The following is a 19,473-nucleotide window of genomic DNA, read 5'->3' on the forward strand; positions in this document are numbered from 1 at the left end:
AGTATTTTTTCCAGGTATATCGGATTTAATTCGCCCATTACACGCTCTAAGTCCAAACCTTAATGTAAGGGCAGTGATTTGCATTGCCAGTGGGGTCCAAGCTTTCGGAGATGGCACATCAACCCATGGTACTGCCCACCTAACTTCTTCTTCTGATAAGAACCCTTCCTGGAGGCCGGGGAGTGGCTCAAAGTGAGAGTTAAAGTCCCCACCCACCACATAATATGAATCAATCGACAGTTCAGATAAGAAGTTCGAGAGTTCATCAAAGGTCGATGATTCTTTTGCCATTCCCATCGGCCTGGAATAGATGTTGACCAGCAGGAGGTTAGCTTTGTTTGGCCATGTTAATAAGACCGCGAGGATGTCATCAGAGTTGAATGGGAGCCGTGTGGCCACACAGCCCAGGTGCGCAGCAACCCACGTCGTAAGGCCCCCTGATGGGCGGCCTTTGCCTTCCCACCTTGCTGGGATGAAAAATGACGAATAGCCTTGATGTCCATAGTCCTCTCTGGCCCAGGTTTCCTGGAACATGCATATGTCACCAGTTTCTATGTACTTTGCCCAAGCCGGGTCTTCCAGTTTGTTAGCTAATCCCGCGATGTTCCAGGAAATTATCTTCAAATGTTCGGAGGTGGCAGATGCCATACCATGAGGGTTGGAGGAGGTGAGTCCATGCCCCACTTCAAATGCGGGACCTATAATAGGAGCAGCAGAAGATGCATGTGGCACCGGCGGTCTTGGCGCACCATTGCCCACAAGGAAAGGAACCATAGTTATCCCCTCAGCAACAACTACCCCATCAGTGGCTTGGTGAAAAGATTCGGTTCTACCATGGTCTGAAGCAGCTGGATCATTCAGGGGGCCAGAAATTGGACCGGAGGACACAGCGGGGGTGCCCGATACCCCTGGCACTGTCTTACAGACGGTAAGTCAGTCGACCCCATCCAAACCGTTCAGGCAGTTAAAGCGATTAGAATCGCAAAAAGGTGTTTCAGGCGGTTGGAAGTACGGGCGTTGTAGAAAGCCTTTGTGTTTACGTCTGTGTTCCACCCTTGTCCAGTCATCGTGTGTTGGGACCTGGTGCCTGGGAATCGGGGGGAAGAAAAAAGATACTGGGAGGGTCTGTATGGTGGAATCAAGGGATCGGTTCATTCCTCCACAAATGTGTCGTACCGTTCCCGGATCCTTAAAGGTTACCATAATACAGTCCCCCACTATGGTTTTCCTGGTCTTCCCTAGCCATGGAACCCTTCTCACCATGATGATTTCGTTATTAAAATGGGATGGCAAGGGTCGGTTCCAGTTAAGCCATTTGATTACCTTTTTCTTAAGGGATTGGTAGTCCTCATTTTCCCCTGATCTTAAGTGGGGGGCACCAGCTAAGACCACCATTAATCTATTAGCTTCAGGCGGGAGGTCTGGCCTTCGTGGTCTGGGAGTTGGGCAAATGGGCGTGGATGGGGGGGCGTTAACCTGATCTTGATGTATTCCAGAGGACTCTATTTGAGAGCTATGGGAGGCTAGGTCCACGGGTTGGGTAGGTCTGTTACTTTGATTATTGTGCCGTGCCTGGAGTTGGATGGCCATAAGGGGTTGCAGAGGGGGGGCAGGCGGTGGGTTTCTGGGGGGGGCTTTATTGGCATTAGTTGCAGCTTCTGCTTTGGAAGGATCCCCAGCAAAGAAATGGGTTCCCACTAGCTTTGTCTGCTTGCTTACTAGAGTGTTCAAAGTGGTAAAAGAAGTTTCTAGTAGGGTGAGCCTGATCTCGACTTTTTTTAAGCTGTCGGTAATGGGCTGCAAAAGGGAGCGGAGTAGGAATTCAATGCTCCCTTTGGCAGAGAGTGGGAGGTTTAAGTTTGAAGAAATTACCTCTGGTTCTTTAGTGGTGGCCGTTATACTGGGGTTTGGGGGCGTGGGCGGTGTAATGGTAGGCACTATCTCCGTAGGCTTCCCCGATAGAGCGGTGTTAGTGCGTTTCTTGCCAAAGTCAAGATGTGATATTTTGGATATCCCCCGCCCCCTCACTGTTTTCCGAGCACGTTTACTGGGTGGGGGCCTATGTAACTCCGCCACTACATTTAATTTGGACTTGCTCTTATTAGCCAATTGCGTAGGTGGGGTTTGAGTTACCAGGTTAATAGGGGTATGGGAGAACTCGGGAGGGGCTGGCTCTGTGTTTTTTCCAAGCGCTATCCCTGGAGTAGAAGGAATTTCCCTTAGTAAGACGGGGAAGTCCTCGAGTGTCGATTTAATCAGACTGCTGGGTGGAGTGCCTTCCTCTTGAGTGGTGGGATAAGGAATGATATCGGTCAGGGGCCTGGTTTTCATAGATTCAATGGAGCGCCTGCGCTCCACCCTACGCTTCTCAAGCGAGCTTTCCTTGACCGCTTCTCCTTTAGTTGGTTTAAAGTAATTATCCAAAGTCCCAGAGCTGGAGGCGCCATCCCTTGAGGGGGTTTCCCGTGGTGGGGGCGAAGGCATTGCCTTAATTGTAACACAAAGGGGGATCAAGAGAGAGGGCCCAGCCCAGCCTCCTTCGGCCACTGACGGCCAAAGACGGTCCCGCCCTTGTCCCGGGACGCTCCCGCGCGCTCCCGCGCAGCGGTGTTTGTGCTCTTACTTATGGCCTAGGATATAATTGGGTAATGGGTAAGGGCGTGGCAATGAGGGAGAGCGGCCCAGGTGTTGCGGGCGGAGCTGAGCTGTGACTCTTGGGAAACTGAGTCCAGTCCCTCCTGCTCGCAGCCCTCACAGCCCTTAGCCCTGGTCTGTCCCAACAGCGGCAGCTCCCAAGTTCCAGGCGCCCCTTGACGAAGCGGGACCCGCGGAGCGGGTTCCGCGAGGCGTGAGGTCAGAGGCAAAGGCAATGGCGATCCAAACGCCGTCCAGCAGGTCCACGTACTGCCCAGGTATGTGCGAGTGTTGTCCCACGTAGAGGGAGAAATCCGGCAGCTTTCACTGGTCAGCTGAGGGCGTGGCGATGAGGGAGAGCGGCCCAGGTGTTGCGGGCGGAGCTGAGCTGTGACTCTTGGGAAACTGAGTCCAGCCCCTCCTGCTCGCAGCCCTCACAGCCCTTAGCCCTGGTCTGTCCCAACAGCGGCAGCTCCCAAGTTCCAGGCGCCCCTTGACGAAGCGGGACCCGCGAAGCGGGTTCCGCGAGGCGTGAGGTCAGAGGCAAAGGCAATGGCGATCCAAACGCCGTCCAGCAGGTCCACGTACTGCCCAGGTATGTGCGAGTGTTGTCCCACGTAGAGGGAGAAATCCGGCAGCTTTCACTGGTCAGCTGAGGGCGTGGCGATGAGGGAGAGCGGCCATGTCGTAATACTATGTCAAAAATACATTCACAAGCTCTTAGAAAACCCAAAATAAGCACAATACATATCGTATTTTCCATTCACGCTAAAAATTGAAAGGCTCATCATAAACCAAAACCAGAAATGTTTCATTAATTGTCGTTTGTAAAGCATTTTATCTTAATGCTAAAGATACTTTCACTATTTTCATCACAAAAACGCTTTTTAACCACTAGATGGCACACTCTACTTAGCAAGTTAAAACACCTAATTGAAGTACTAAAACAAATCAAGCTCCGAAAACCATTGTTAAATACACAATTCAATTTACAGTAAAGGCAAGCTCTGAGGCACAAAAACTACCGCGCTGCCTCCTACCTTAACCTAGGACCCCCAACTGGCACTAATTAGAACGCGGCATTTCAAAACCGCCGCGTTCTAAAGCAGGCGCGCGCTCGGTCTGGGCAATACCATGCCCGAAGCCGCCCGGGGGTGGACATTCTTCGATTGCCACCCCCAAGCCCCCATTACACGGGCAACAACATCCTCTAATTTTAATGGCAGCCGCACACGCGGTGATTCTCGGCAGATAGGTGGCATGTTCTTGCATTGGTTGTCTTGTTTGAGAGATTTTGGGTTAATAGAATAGCCTATGTGGAAAGAACATTGGTTTCAGCTGCGGTAATAAGCATGGTGCTCCTGCCCTGATATATATGTAGCAACACTGAATAGTAGAATGAAGCAAAAAAAGACTCAGAGATAGAGACGCTTATATACATCCCATTGTTGAGTTTGGTTTGTAGAATGTGTTTTACAGTAGGTAGGTGAGGTTTTATTTTCACATATGTTTAACAGAGGGGTGCAATGATTGTGTTGCAATGTTCCTGGTGTGCTTTACCATGGAGTCGAGAAAAAATGAGTGAGACTTATTTCTGTACGCCCATACAGGAGTGAATGACTGTGCTTCAAGTGAGGTCCTCTATTAGGGAACAGCCTGGTCCTTACTGCCAGCATGAATTACAGATGGTCTTGAGCGTATCTTATCTTTGTAATGAAAATGTTCCAGAATTTTGCTCCCTGCATGGAGTACAAAGTTACACCAATGTGCATCATTTTAAAGGAGAAGCATTAAGTGAAGGTTCGTTTTTTTTATGTCTCACGGAACTTTAGTGGTCCAGTTTCATCAATCTGCCTGTGGGCAATGCATAGTGCTTTAGAGGATGAGCACTTAGTCACAGGAAGCCGGTGAATTGCTAGGGGAGCTGTAATGAATGATGTGATGCAGGTGTAGGTGAAACGTTTGATGGCTGGTGCACTCTGTATTCTTTGTTGCCTTCTGAGTAGGCAGAGTGGTACACACAGGCAAACGTGTCTTCTTCAAAATAAACTGTGCTGACAAGGGACACTTGTAGGCAAAGGCTTAGCAAGCTGAAGCACATACTATGCAGTTACGTGAAACCTTAGGATAGGAAGCTTCACACAAGATGTTCAGTTGGGGTTATGGTTCAAAGGTGGCGCTCGATACGATGTTGGTGGCACAGCTTTCCAAAGAGCTTCATTGAGGGAAACGTTTTTCAGAGTATTAAGAAGGGCAAAGCTGATGCATGGCTTTCACCATCATCAAGTGCTACAGGTGTGGCATAACGGCCAGAGCTGCAGACTTTGAAGGTGGGGGTCCAGGTTTGAGTCTCGGCATCGGCTAAGCATCCTGTGATTCTGGGCAAATCACTTAATCTTCCAGTGCCTAATAAAAATGAATGTGTCCTTCGGTAATGTAACTAGTGCTCATGTAAAGCGCTCCAATCACCTCAGGTCGAAATCACGCTATACAAAACTGACAAAAAAAGCCTTTGCAATGCAATAGGTCTTGCATTAGCGAGAGTTTGAGCTATTGGCATTCCAAAGGGTAGTGCCTTTTTCTTATCTGTTGGTTTTTAAAACATAAATAGAAGGAATTGTAATTTACAATACCAATAGCTTAAACTCTCACAAACGCGAGACCTATTGCATTGCAAATGCTTGTTCTTTAAAGTAAATCATCAAACGTTGTCTGTTATCTTAAGGTTCTTTTTTTTTTTTTTTAATTCAAACATCACTTTTTTAGTGCAGACCCAGCCAACATGTTTCATCCCTTATAGGGACTTCATCAGGGCAATTATCTTAGGTTTCATTTCCTACATAGCCATTACTTCAATCCCAGTCACTCTCCTTCAGTAATGTTTCGTCTGCTTCGACCGGGAGGCTTGGCACACATGATTGGAAAGAGTGATTACGAACTGAATCGGATGGCCATTAGTAGAGGAAAAAGGAAAAAAATAAGATTACATTGTTGCCCTCCTATTTATGATAAAAACGTATGTTCAGGATTGAGTTTGGGGAGCAGTGAGAACTCTGGGAGTTGGCACATAATCAAAAAATGGAGTGGAACTTTGGCCTGTGCACTCAAAGGATCGCCACTGACACTGGTGAAATCATTTTCCTTTGTTTAGGCTAGTTTCCGTTTTAAGCCTTTGGTAGCATCACTCACAAAATGGCCGCTTTTAATGCATCTCATTCACCATCTGAAATGTCCCGCCTTCTAAATCTCAGTCTTTGTTCCTTTCCAGTTTGTCCTCAAATCAGTGTTATCCTCGGGCCCAGCCTAAGCTGCAAGCCTGCTCCACCTACAACTGTGACCAAGACAGCTGTGACCAAGACTGTTGCTGGGATGCAGGGAACGACTGCTGCATGTATTGCTCTGAACCTCTTTACTGCCAAGCCATTTGCATCCCACGCCAACACTATGTGATCTATTTGCTTTTTCTCAGTCTTTTGTTGTTTTTTGTTCTTTTTTTTTATCTCTGTTGAACCAGAAAACAAAAAAAGAATAAAGCGCGAACTGTTTCACCTAATGACAATACATACATTATTTTTATTTGTGAAAGAGCAGCCCAGAAAATGCTAATAAAAAAGAAACCAACAAGCATTTGCTAAGGAAATAAATCTGGCTTTGGATGCCAGCTTCTGGGGCTTTGTCAATGCTTGTTTCTTTTTCTACCAGTTTTTGCAAAAGCTTTTTATTGGGGGGAGCTGCTGTGCTTTTGTCAATATTAAAAAAATCAAAAATATAGCTTTGGTTTCAAAAAGCACATATGGCCAAAGTAACATCTGGCACTAAAGGGATTGACTTTGTGTGCGGAACTGCTCCTTATTAAAGAGAGGAATGCTGTCCCTCACTGAGAAGTCAGGGAGTAGTTGAAGTGAGCAGACCCAGTACCGCATGAAGTATGGTGCAGTGTGCGTAAGAAAAATGTGAATGAAACAACAGACCAATGAATGAAGAGGGTTAGCAGAAAAACACTATGAGTTAGTAGTATTATTCATAATGTTAATAAAATCAAAAGGTCTTGGCTAACTCCCTATCTAAAAACAAGTGCTGCATTAGAGAGGGTCCCTGCATACTACCTCCTACAACTCTGGAGAAAAACCTTAATTCAACATCCTTAGCCATAAAGTCATTAGAGCATAATAACAGGGGAAGGGGAGGAATGTGGTGGGAAGATTGAGAAAGAAAGTCTGTAAATAAAAACACATGAATGCATAAAACATAAGAATCAAACATCTTACTAAAATGTAAAATTATTACAAGAAGCTAGTTAAAACATTTAAAAGGATCTGCTAAATATACCCTAAGTAAAAGTTTTGTTATTGAGATATTTAAATATTTATTTGTCAGAGTACTGTGTCATCTCCCTGACCTCGAAGGAACAACGACTTTGCATAGAGTGCCAGGCTTTTCTGTTGAAAGAGAGGAGGCTGGGAAGTGATGGGTCGACATATATATCTCATTGGCTATTCAGAGTTCTACGATGGGGGTCTCGTGTGACTGAGAAATTGAGGTGCTGGATGCTATAGGGGCGTACTCTTTTTAAGTAAGTAATTTTCTATTGCTTATTGTTAATTAAAACCATCACAATTTGTGTTAAAAATCATTGATTTGTCAGAAACAACAAACGATTAATAAAAGTGGGAAAAGTCCTTTTTTTAAACTTCCACATTCATAAACGTAAATCAACAATAATCTGTGTATAAATTATTTCTCTATTTTGTCCATCTTTAGACATATGTCTAAGATCATGTGCTAAAATCATAGGCTGTGTTGCAATTTCACAGTACAATGCTGTCGCTCATTGCTGGCGGTCATCAACTTTCTTTGCAATGATAGTGTGCGAAAAGTGCAAATGCGCGCGGATCCTCAATGACGTTGCTAAAATCATGTATTTAGCAATGGTTGTGTATTTGAGGTGCTAAGTGTGCATAAGTCATCAAATACTTGACTGAAGTCATGTGCATAGTGCAAATGTAAACTTAATATTACAAAACCTCCGGTTATCAGTCATCTATTGCAGGGTTCAAAGTTTTGTGCAAATAGCAGGTGTGGTTAAAAGCCGTATGCAAGTGGCATATGTACTACGATATACCTGTAGACACTATGTGTTTGATTTTGATAATAGTTAGTTAACTTTCTGCAGATATCTGGCTGCCCTACATGAGATCTGTAATGAATGGCTATTTAGTAGTAGCATTATGGCTGGTCGACAAGATCTAACTTGGAAGGAACGGAATGTGTACATTAAATAAGGCCTTCTCAAATGGTTCACAGCTGGACAAAAACACACTAGGTGTATAAGGGATTCTTCTGCCTGTCCACACAGTCTGCAAAGCGTGGTTGGCCATGATTGTTTCCATGTTGGAACCTGGTCTTTTGATGTAAATGCTCCCAATCTGATCAAAAGTAGCTGATGCTGGATTGATGGAGTTATATGCTGGACAAGATATGGCTGGGGTGATCAAGTCTCATATGTAGATAGGACCATCCAGCCATCTTTTTTCTTTGATAGAGCAGCTTTGTCTATTATCCAAGCCTTTTGTTTTGCAGCGTTTTTGACTACTTTTTTTAAATGCGGTGAAACTGTAGTCAGTGTCCCAGGCATCGTGCATGTCTAGCATTGTTAGTGCATGTTAGAGGACGGTGTGCCAGACTTTTGTTCCTTTGGGTTGGTTCTTTATTTCTGTCCAACAATATCCCAACAAGGAATCCTCTTGCGCTGCTTTTAATTTCCAGTACATTTTTATTATCGCAGTTTGTATAACGGGATGTTGATAACCCGAATTCTAAGAGAACTTGAGCTTGTGACGTGAACGGCGGAATCCGGAAAATTTGTTTGAATAAACCTGATTGTTGGAGATTCAGGAAGTTGGCGTCTTGATCTTTGAATAATTCAGAGCCATAAGTAAGGGTCGGGAGAAACTTGGCAACAATGACTTTTAGTAGGTGCGAGTTTGAAGCACACTCTAGTTTCTGTTTTAACGTGTTTAATGCAAAACAGAGTTTGTTTGCTTGAGCTTTTCTGAGGTTTAGATGTTTTTTGATAGAGAACCTTTTGTCGACCACTACTCCCAGATATTTGTAGGAGTCACACTGCTCTATTCTGTTTCCTGCTGCGTACCACTGGTATTTTTTCCTATTTGGCGCTGTCTTTGCTGAGAAACACATAACCTTAGTTTTGTTCAGGTTCAAGGACAAGCGGTGGTCTTCGGTATATTCAACCAGCTTTGTGATCGAGCGCTGTAGGCCTGCTGGCATCTGGCTGCATAGAATGATGTTGTCTGCATTTTGCAGGCTTCCTTTTTTACAGTGAGCGATTTTCGGGGGATCACTTTGAAATTCTGAGAGTCTCTTGTCCAGGTCTGTGGTGAAGATGTTGAAAAGACTGGGAGCCAGCACGCATCCCTGCTTTAGGCCGGTGTATGTAGGAATCCTTGCCATGGTACATTCTCCATTACCCAGTTTTATCTGGACCCATGTGGATGTGTACAAATTGATGATGGCCCATAGTAGTAGTGGAGGAACACCCCAATTCGCCATTTTTAGGTCTCGCCTGAGACAGCGCTTTAGCGCTGCTCTGGCGAGACTTATAGTAAGCGAGTTTTGGAAGTGCAAACAGTGGCTTTTCAGGCCTCCAAATACAGTGCATGTGCGTCGGCCGGGTGCGCGCACCATTTGGAGGCCTGAAAGCACTCGTTTGCTTTCACTTTCGCCGGCCGCACGGCCGCTTTGATGTGATCCCGATCGCGATCACTTTCACTTTTGCTCGAAAGCGTTATTCCACCATTTGCCACCCCCTTCCTGCTTGTTTTTATTTGCCGATCAGTTTAAACGAGTATCTTTCTTTGCATCTTTCCGGAGGGTTGAAACACCCGGGAATGTCAATGTCGCCTTTCTGAAAAACTACAGGCTTTTTAGATAAGCATAGACCTTACTTAAACCGCATGTGCACGGTTCGACGTCGTTTGTTTCTTAACCAGCTTACTACACACCCATAATTAAATGCATGCCAACAAAAAAAAAAAGGCGAGTTGGACTCGCGATTCGTCTTGACAACATAAGCAAAATCATGGCAAAGAGAACATAAGCAAAATCGTGGTAAATAGAACCTCCCAACCCATTAAAGTACCTCATTCAACCTAAGTCCAATGACTGAGAGATGGTAGACTCGGGCAGCCAGTTTCATATTTTGCGGGGGCTCACTTTGTGTTACTCCACAGGCCTTTAGAGGTTACTACGTACTACTAGCTCCTTGGGTCTGCCTTATAGTTTGCAACCCGGTAGCCGCCTGCTGAAGCCCGCTTCCTGAGATCCAGTGAACATCTGTTTTGGTTTGTGCCCTTATTCCCAGAGTGCATCTGTGCACTGTTCAGCCCGTAATTGTCAACTTTTCTTTGCAATTCCCTGATGGTGCTAAACAACAGCGACTCCCCAGCCTCCACTGCAGCGGGGCTGTTCTAGGAAGTGTCCTCTAATAAGAGCAGGCAGGAGTGCATTATTGCCTTGCGTCTATCATCTTCCCTCTCTCCCGTCGCTGCTCGTGACCCCGCGCCCCCTTCTATCTGGTAAATAATCCGAGAACTGTTTTCACTTTCGGAACCGGCAGCAGATGTCTTTCATTAGTCTGTCCAAACCTGCCATTGTGTGCCATCAATGCTGCGGCAGTCCTGGAGAAATGTGTCATGAGTGCTTTTGTGTGTGTGTGTCTGTGCGTGTATGAGGGGGTGTGCGCGGACGCACGTGTGTGTTTGCGCCTGTGCGTGTATCAAAGACTGTGTTCACATTTGTGTGTGCTTGTGCATGTCTGTGCGTGTGATGGTGTGTGCATGTACTTGGGTGTTTTTGTACTAGAGCATGTGATTCTATGTGTGCTTGTGCGCACAGATGTTTCTGGATGTGTGCTTATGTCTGCGTGTAATGGTGTGTGCATGTACTTGAGTGTTTTTGTACTAAAGCATGGGATTGTATGTGTGCTTGTGCGTGTGGATGTTTCTGTATGCGTACTTGTGTGCGCACTTCTGTTCGTGTATGAGAGTGTGCGCACATTTGTGTGTGCTTGTGCATGTCTGTGCGGGTGATGGTGTGTGTGTGTGTGTACTTGTGTGTATGTCCTTGGGTGTTTTTGTTCTGGAGCATGTGATTGTAAGTGTGCTTGTGTTTTTGGTAGTTTCTGTATGTCTGCTTGTGTGTGTGTGCGTCTGCGTGTATAAGAGTGTGAGCGCATTTGTGTGTCCTGCATCCCTCCCACCCCGTCTAGCTCCTTGGGTCTGCCTTATAGTTTGCAACCCGGTAGCCGCCTGCTGAAGCCCGCTTCCTGAGATCCAGTGAACATCTGTTTTGGTTTGTGCCCTTATTCCAAGAGTGCATCTGTGCACTGTTCAGCCCGCAATTGTCAACTTTTCTTTGCAATTCCCTGATGGTGCTAAACAACAGCGACTCCCCAGCCTCCACTGCAGCGGGGCTGTTCTAGGAAGTGTCCTCTAATAAGAGCAGGCAGGAGTGCATTATTGCTTTGCGTCTATCATCTTCCCTCTCTCCCGTCGCTGCTCGTGACCCCGCGCCCCCTTCTATCTGGTAAATAATCCGAGAACTGTTTTCACTTTCGGAACCGGCAGCAGATGTCTTTCATTAGTCTGTCCAAACCTGCCATTGTGTGCCATCAATGCTGCGGCAGTCCTGGAGAAATGTGTCATGAGTGCTTTTGTGTGTGTGTCTGTGCGTGTATGAGGGGGTGTGCGCGGACGCACGTGTGTGTTTGCGCCTGTGCGTGTATCAAAGACTGTGTTCACATTTGTGTGTGTTTGTGCATGTCTGTGCGTGTGATGGTGTGTGCATGTACTTGGGTGTTTTTGTACTAGAGCATGTGATTCTATGTGTGCTTCTGCGCGCAGATGTTTCTGTATGTGTGCTTATGTCTGCATGTAATGGTGTGTGCATGTATTTGAGTGTTTATGTACTAGAGCATGGGATTGTATGTGTGCTTGTGCGTGTGGATGTTTCTGTATGCGTACTTGTATGCGCGCTTCTGTTCGTGTATGAGAGTGTGCGCGCACATGTGTGTGTGCTTGTGCATGTCTGTGCGTGTGATGGTGTGTGTGTGTGCATGTACTTGTGTTTGTCCTTGGGTGTTTTTGTTCTGGAGCATGTGATTGTAAGAGTGCTTGTGTTTTTGGTAGTTTCTGTATGTGTGCTTGTGTGTGTGTGCTCAAACAAACAAACACACTGGTTTCCACAGAGTGCATATAGTTAGAAGTAATTACACTTTTTGTCCACTTACCCGCACAACACTTTGTATAATTTCATAGTTTTTTTTTCTTCCGTCCTATTTTAACGTTTTGAAAGTGCAACTGTTAGAGCGGGAACGGAAAGGGAACTTTAAAACAACATTCTGGTCTCAGTTTGAAACTTCCCACTTTGTTATTTCCATCAATATGTACAAGTTGATGAAAGCCGCATATACAGCTCCTACCAGTGATAACGATCTTAACCAGGAGGCGACGTTTCTCTGTATTGTACCACTGCAGACTCCAGATCAAACACATCTACAAACCATTCAAACGTTTCACACCACTCCAGACTTCTTGGCGCATCATTTGGTCTTCTTCCGAAACCAAGGTGTGAACGCTTTTCAAACACATTCAGCTGAAAGGGTGCCACGGCAACACTGATAACTATCTTAATTAGGAGGCTAACTTTCAGTTTATTGTAGGATTGCTGTTTCCTTTCACAGCAGATTCCTTTATTTTTTATCCTTTCTTTTTTTCTAAAACAACGTCTAAAGTTAATTCAATGCCTTTGCTAGCTTTCATTTTACATTTTGCTTACACAAACATTTACATGTAAAAATGCAAGTGCAGAATGCTTTACTCACTATTTTGCTCGCATAATAAACATGAACTCACCATAACAAGCATTTGCAATGCAATAGGTCTCGCAGTTGTTAAGAGTTTGAGCTATTGGCACTGTAAATGGCAATGCCTTTTATTTATGTGTGGGTTTTTAAAACATAAATAAAAGGCATTGTCATTTACAATGCCAATAGCTCAAACTCATATAAATGCGAGACCTATTGCATTGCAAATGCTTGTTTGCCACAGCAGTTGTCTGGGTACCATTTCAAATGCTGCTTTTAGGTCAATAAAGCAGGTGTACAGTTTAGTGGATTATCGCTTGGCTTTTTCAACCAAAAGATTCAATGCGAGAAGGTTACACATTGTGTTTGTACCGGGTCTGAAGCCTGTCTGTGTGACTGGGATGATCTTGCTATAACCGACCCAATCGAAAGCTATAAGAAGGTTTGATGCATATATTTTTGCTTCTACAGTAGGTGATAAGTACTTATGGATGTGACTATTACGATTTTCCAAGGCCTGGTATGTTATGCTGATAAAGTTAATTTTTATAGCGCTATGTCAACAATAGGTTTCAAGATGCTAACATCAGAAAGAAAGAAACAGCTCCAAGTAAAGGCTAGGTTAAGATTATAATGAATAAGCATATTCAAGTCGAGAACCAATCAGGGTGGATACTGTCATATACATCCCACCTGAAAAGAGAACAGGAAGAGTTGTTCTCAAGATTTTATGATAGTAGATACAGGAAGAGACCACTGTGGAATCATGGATAGTTGGCTATCGGTCTCAACTCCCAGACACTTCGCACAGTTAGTAGGAGAGGCGAAAGCGCAAAGTTCCTCTAGCCATTAAGAATCCGGACATAGATTGCTATGTCTGTTGACTAGAAGAACCGCCATCTTATCATTGTTATAGCTGTTTGTTGCTTTCCTCCATTTCCATGCAAATCACATTGTGTGTTTGAAATTACTGAGATATGTAAGATTACTATCTAGATGGATGAGAATCTGAGTATCAGCTCCATACACATACGTTCACACATTGCTGTACTACAGCTTTACCAAGTGCCTCGTCAGGGATAGTAAGCGCTTTATAAATGCAATACAATTACAAATATATGTTTCACATGTATGGAGAGAGGAATAAGCGCAGAAGCACTCCTTAGGCTGCCACACTCATTTTAGAAATATGGGGCAAGTACTGCAAAATGGTATTTTCAAATCTACAAGTGTAAATCTCCACCTCATCTCTACTGTCTTTTCTAAGGTGCAATCCTTTCACATGCAACTTTACTATTAGGAGTAAATGTGAAAGGGATCTGGGGGAGTGGCTGGAAAAGGGGCATACTTACCACTAAATGGTAGGTGATACATCCCAAAAGGCTTTCTACCGTTCGCAAACGGGACGATTCTGCGAATCGGCCAGTTTGTGACCGGTAAAAGGCTTGATACATCTGGCCCTAAGTTACGTAACAGTGTAAAAGTAAACTTACATGTCTAAGTTTAGCTTACCTTTGCGAATAACCTGCATGTTTCCTTTATCCACTACTTCAGAATGTGAAATATTACTTTTGTGTGCATCTTACAATCAACGTCGTTCAAATGAATGGGTCTACATGACTTTGGTGCTCATGTTTGCACTTCTTGTATATTGGAATGATTGTGCTGTTTTTCTCTAGATGTTGGAAAATCATTAGTTACTCAGAAATTAATAAAGCTAGTCTTTAAAAGTTGTGTCCACCAAGACCGTGAGGAGATGAAAAGCTCTGGCAGAATCATGTTGAGGCCCTGTGCTTTTCCAAATTTTATTTGGCATATTACCTCAGCCACACTTGACTCAATGAATGCATCCTCTATTCAAGCCCCTTTTCCTTCAAATTTCTACTTTGCCATCTCAAAGAAAGAAGAAACCATGTTCCGCTTAATGTTTTGTGGGGCATGCAGAGACTCGTTATTGAAAATCTACATAAGATTGCCAGCTTATACCTCTACTTTTAGCCTCAATGTTTAATTTCAAGATTCCCATTCCTCGAATGGCACAGTTCCAAAATGTATGAATAATTTTACACAGCTGCCTTTTCCAACTTATCTCGACTGCTCCACAATTCATCCTTTTTGTCCTCGAGCCGCACTTTGCATCCCTTACACAAACTTCTTATAAGGACTAGAGGAAAGCCATTCTTCAGTCCTCTTGCATATCAGATTTGTTTTTGCACTTTCTTCATCTTATCATCAAGCATCGTTGGTCACATGTTTCCTTGTGTTTTGTTTTTTTTTGCTCCTCAGGGCGGGCCCGATTCACAGAACTAACTTAAGACAAAATCCTAAGCTTACATTTTTGGTATTCACAGAAGGCTTTTAGTAGTAGTAAAGTTAGGATTTTGTCTTAAGTCTGTCTTAAGTTTGTCTTATGTCTGCCTTAAGTCTATCCTAAGTTTGTATTAAGTTTGTCTTAAGTCCGTCTTAAATCTGTCTTAAGTCTGTCCTAAGTTTGTCTTAAGTTTGTCTTTAGACTGCCTTAAGTCTGTCTTAAGTCTGTCTTAAGTTTGTCTTAAGTCAAACTTAAGACAAAATCCTAACTTTACTACTACTAAATGCCTTCTGTGAATACCAAAAGTAGTAGGACAGACTTAAGACAGACTTAAGACAGACTGAAGACAGACTTAAGACAAACATAGGACAGACTTAAGACGGATTTAAGACAGACTTAAGACAGATTAAGACAGATTTAAGACAAACTTAAGACAAACTCAAGACAAACTTAAGACAAACTTAGGACAGACTTAAGACAGACTTAAGACAAAATCCTAACTTTACTACTACTAAATGCCTTCTGTGAATACCAAAAGTAGTAAGTTTAGGATTTTGTCTTAAGTTAGTTCTGTGAATCGGGCCCGGCGTTTCTAAACACAATAGGTAGAAGAACCTCCAGTAGATTTTTACAGCCTTGATGTGCAACTGCACCTGTGTGCACAACCCTTGCAATTGACTCCTTGGGTAAGTCGAGGGTTACATTGGCACTGTACCATTCCTCTATCTTGCTATTCAGATCTGGACCCTATATTACTTTGACAAACAATTACATTTTCCAATTGAATGTCCTGAAAAGGCAATGGTAGATGGAGTCTGATATTTGGATCCCCTCTCAATCAATCGGGGGACTGTGATCACTCTCTACACGTTTTTTAATTCTGAAATTTTCAAAGTTAGACCAATCCTTGGATTTTCATGAGTACTTTGTCAATTTCAGTTCAGGCACCTATTTTTAGTGTGTTAGGAGGTAGATTTGCATGTACAGGCTCAAAAGAATCATGAGCTAATACAAAATCTTCTAAAAATGAAATACTACTGTGAAATTTTGCCTTTTGCAGGAAAGTCATGTGGAACATTTGGGATTCCTGCTGTTGATTTCGTTTAATTAATGAATCAAGATTACTATCAACGAGTACCCATTTTTGCGTTAAAATCACCATAGATAATGATGGATCAGTTTTGTATGTGTTGCATCCAATACCTCTTTCCTCACAATAGCTAACAACAACTGGAATTCTTCTGAACGTTAGCAAATGTGTCCGGTGGGGCTCATTTAGAGTTTGGTGAATTCAGAGTATCCCCCCATCAGATTCGCATTTCCCCCACTCTATTATGAGTCATGGGAGGCACCATTTTTCTCGGAAGGCGGAACCTCTGTTGGCTCTACCAGCAGAAATGTTTGACCAACAGCCCATACACTCTTGGGTTGTTGCTCTATCTAGGTCAGACATCCACCCTTTTTGTGGGTGGACGCTCTAATGTGTATTTTTCCTGTTTGGGTTACCAGGGAAAGGATAGGGGTCTTGAACATGAACCCAAAGAAATGGCCCACCATGCGCTGAACTAAACCTACCAGTGTGTTAGGCTTCTTTGTTGCTTGTTCTTGAAATACACAGTCCCGGTGTCGAAGTTTGTTTCTGAAAAAAAAACTTTGCAGAGCAAGTGCATTGAACAGGGAGCCTCCTTAGCACATTTTCAGCCTTCGCTCCACCAAAATCCAAAGGCCTGTCTGATAGGGATCGCTAGGTCTGGCTTGCAGTTTTGCACCACAGGGAGCGGATGACATCCCTCCGCTAATCAAGCAGGCCAGTGTACCACCTGTGAAACTCTAAAGAAAACCCAATGTCTCCTATCAGACAACAAATAACATTGAGTACCAGCATGTTATCAGATTAATCTTTCAACATGGCCTGTTTGCAGATGTCAACCAAGGATGAAACCTGGAGGGCTATTGAGTAATTTTCCCTGCCATTCACTGCTACCTTACCAAAGGTTATATCATTCTTCAGTTCCCACAGTAGCCAGGTCTTCAATAAAATTATAATCCCCAAGCCCATAAGGAATAGTTCATTTTACCATGTTTCAATGGAACTCCTGCATATTTTTCAGGGCATCCGCCTTTTTTTTCCACAGAAATCAAGATATCTCCTTGTCTACTGTAGCTTTTATTTGAGGAGTAGGAAAGGGAAGAGAAGAGAAAGCAAAGCCCTAGAAGTCAAAATATGTAACCCAAGTTCCAAGAGCTGAGTTCTGCTAGGTGCCGCTACAGTAAAGCATGGTCTCAGTGTTTGATTTTTGCAGGAGGGATTTTTTAGCACCAGTTGTGTGTAATAATTTATTCCAAAAGCGGGCTTCCTGGGTTCAATTTGTATATTAGTGGATATTTCACATACTTTGAGTATGGGGTAACCACTGAGAAATGTGGTGTGAAGATAACTATGAAATATAAATGTGGGCCTTTTACAAACTTCTCTTATCTCCTCTTAATCTCTCTTGGGGCTTGATTTAGGAAGCTTTTCTGTAAGAATTTGTGTTTTACTCGAAGTTTTATTGTGACATACTTATGAATTTCCTGGTTGTAAGATGTGCTTTTTCACAGACCTGATTCACAGAGCTTTTTATGTGTGTTAAAATTGTCTACAAGTGGAAATTCCTAAATAGGTCACGCTTTTGTTGTTCACATAGTTGAAGAAGGATTGGATGAGGTGTTGTAGAGGGCTGAGGTAGGCATTGAAAAGGAGTTGAAAAATGATGGAATGTAGCTAGATGCCGGTGTTGAAATTGAAGGGAGTTGAGGGATATGGTGGGAACGAGACAATAACAGTTCTATCAGAGAGGTAGGAGGAGATCCACTCCTTGACGATGCCTCGAAAGCTGAAATTAACCACTGTTTGTAGAAGCTGGAGAATGTTTCAAAGATGGGTGACAGGTTCAGTAGTGATAGTGCAGCAACTCCACTCCTGTTAACAGTGGTTTTCAGATCATCCCATATCCAGTTTCAATGTAGATTCTGTTCCTTTACTATCTCAGACCCTGTTTGGTAATCTGAGAAGAGGTTATTTTGTTTCATCAAACCAGATATCTGGATGAAGGAACCTCTTTTAAAGAGTTTTTATGAGGAATGGGCCAGACCGGCCATCTTGATGTAGTAAATCTTCAGGGCACTGGGGAAACTGTCAGAGGTTAAGGACCAATGGGCAATGGTTTTACCATGGCAGAGGCAGTTAAGCATTTGCAGGGGAGCTGGAGTAGCCGCTGGCCGTGTGAAGTTTCTTGAATTGTATTGGTAGGGCCGGTAGATTCAAAATGAAGTAGAATGAGGTTGCGGTTACTCCACATGATGGACTGCTTTCCAATTATCTTGAGTTGTTCAGACTTATGGTGATGTCAGTGATGCATTTTATGATTGAATCTACAAGTACTGAGTTAATTGGTGGATGCCTGTATCAGTAGGAATGTGCACAAGCATTTGGGAGTAGATGGGCAGGTGATGAGTAGTGATTTGCATTCTCGAGCTGTGAAATCTTCAAGACAACTGCTAAAATCTATCATATTGTGTGGTTCCGAGTGACCATTTCCTAGCCATATAGGACAGCCTTGTGGTAGGTAGATGTCGTGCAGTCTCCCAAGTATGCATCAGCAATGAAGAGAAAGTTCATGGTGGCATGAAAAATCTGATTGTGGATGCTCAGGTCATTTTAATGAATTGGTCCCATGTTGAAGAGGTAGCAGCTGAAGTGCTAGAGGATGATGTGGGTGTAAGGTTGTTAGTAAAGAGAGGGCAGGTTAAGATAGAGGAGGAGTGGAGATAAAAGTAACAGGTCTCACTTGGGCTTCAGGAGATGGAAAAGGTACTTTCTTGGCTAGAAAGGGAAGGAAGAGGAGGAGGTGGCTAGTTGGTAGGAGAGAAGAATCAGCAATTGTTAGGAGATTTAGATGGGATCTGAGCTGATTGTGGGAAGAAGAGAGGTTGAACGGGTAAGCAAAGGGGAGAACAGGATGTGAAGAGTAGCAAGGTCACATTGAAGGTAGGAGGTGTAGGACAACAAGCCTTCATCTCATATGCATCGATGATGGAGGGATTGGGTGTAAATGATAAGGTGGGGAGCTGCAGAGAGCTGCAGTGCATTTAAGGAGAATATAGATGTGATGTGCAGTGGGTGGGCCTGTGAGGTGAGAAGAGAGTTTAGTGGTGGAAGTTTGGGACGGGTGTGGACTGCTTATGTGGTAGTGTCAGGCTTTTCCTCCAGGAGTGGTGACACATCTGAAGAACCCACCAAGCATGCTAAAAATAGTGTTTGCCACTAAACAGGGCTCCAGATACTGTGACAGAAAATTCATCTCACGAAGCCTCCTCAACTCTTTGGCTCGACATGGATGAGAAGTCAAGGCTGAGTTCAAAGTAAGTGCTATCTGGTAAGTCAGATACGTGGAACATGATTATCACAGTTGCAATAAAGTGTAGAACACTTCAATAACCTAAGAACATATAAATGTTTACAGTACAAATGGTAAGTCAAGTTATAGAAAATGCTCAACACAATGCACAATAAAAGGTTCACAGTGAATGTACCACAATACAATAGTAAAACCAGAAACCCACAGAGCAAAGCAAAATCTTTGGCAAAAGAAAGACAATGTGT

Source organism: Triturus cristatus, chromosome 2_2 (assembly GCF_964204655.1).
Source record: "Triturus cristatus chromosome 2_2, aTriCri1.1, whole genome shotgun sequence".
Classification (NCBI taxonomy): Eukaryota; Metazoa; Chordata; class Amphibia; order Caudata; family Salamandridae; genus Triturus; species Triturus cristatus.